We start from the raw sequence: 1,413 nt of genomic DNA, 5'->3' as shown, positions 1-1,413 counted from the left end.
ATATATGAATAGAGAGGTGTTCTTAAAGAGACTGTCATCTTTTGGTGCCTTGAAACGCTTCCCAAGCAAGGAAAATGTATATTCTTCTGAAAGAGTTTACAGAAATTATTTTAATAAATGAAATGTTCATGTGAAACTTCTTTTTAAAACATTTTTTATTTATCTCCCTTTATCCTATATATATTGGTGTTTTGCCTGTATGTATGTCTATGTGAGACTATCAGACCTTGAAGTTACAGACAGTTGTGAGCTGCCATGTGGGTGCTGGGATTGAACCCCAGTCCTTTGGAAGAGTAGTCAGTTCCCTCAGTCACTGAGTGAAACAAATTCTCCAGCCCCAAAACAAAATAGTGTTAGTTTTGGCTCGCCTCTTGAGAGCTTGTGTGACTTGATACTCTCAGTTACTTGGAGGGAGGTTGATGGTTCTGTCTTGGTAGACAGGATTTGAGGAGGCAAATCTTGTCAGGTGGGTAGAGCAAATGGTTGGTTGGTGAGATAAACCCAGCCCTGAGAGGCTTGAGGTTAGAGAAGCCTTGGGGCACAGCCTTGAGAACTCACTGCGCTCTCCTCTTGGTCACCTGGGGTTCCTGTGGTTTTTTTGGCTTCACGAGCTAGGACTTGCTGGATGAAGGGCCCTGCTTCCTCCCCAGAGGCTGGCCCTAGGTGAGGCCCATGACAAACCTTGGAGCGAGAGAAGCTAGCCCAAGCATGACGTAGACCTGTTGAGGCAGCTCCGCTGGGAGGCTGGACCGCAGACAGGCTTCCTTCAGGGCACTGATCTGGGAATGGGCGACCTTGAGCAATGGCCCTCTCTGTCCTCCCTCTGGAGCGCCATTCCTAGATGTGGGAGAGATTAACAGTCAAGTCTACCTTTGTACACAGCAGGGAAAGGGGGAAGTCACAAGCTGAGTGGGTGAGAAGGTGGTTTCTGTGGTACTTCCATGACTGCTGGACAGGAGGAAGGGCCTAGACCCTCCCTTGGGAAGCCCCTTAGCCAAGAAAACCTTGACACAAGCTGTGTGCTGTGTGCTGCTGTCCAAATTGACTGGGGAGTGGTGGGATTGTCTTTGCTTTTTGCTGCCTAGGTCTGTCTGTCTTATCTTGAGGCATCCTGGATGGGCTCCTTCATCTAGGGGAAATTTTGAATGGCTGGCCATTGTCTTGTTTCCTCGCTGTATCTCCATCTTTCCCCTTCTAACCCCCTCTCTTCATTTCCTCTTCTCTCAGTTCTGCCTTCCTCTTCCCTTCTCTCCTTCCTCTGAGCCAGGTTTTACACCGTGGGCTGGACGCTTGAGATGCGTTACAGTTTCTCTTCCAACCATGGTTTTGCTTCTGGGAAAGAGGAAGAGAGATCAATGTCCTAGTGATCTGCCAGGCAGGAACCTGGGCACCCCTCACTGGGCAGGTGTCATT

The sequence above is a fragment of the Apodemus sylvaticus genome, chromosome 5, assembly GCF_947179515.1.
Source record: "Apodemus sylvaticus chromosome 5, mApoSyl1.1, whole genome shotgun sequence".
Classification (NCBI taxonomy): domain Eukaryota; kingdom Metazoa; phylum Chordata; class Mammalia; order Rodentia; family Muridae; genus Apodemus; species Apodemus sylvaticus.
The sequence above is the reverse complement of the archived record's forward strand: the minus strand, read 5'-3'. Positions refer to the sequence as shown.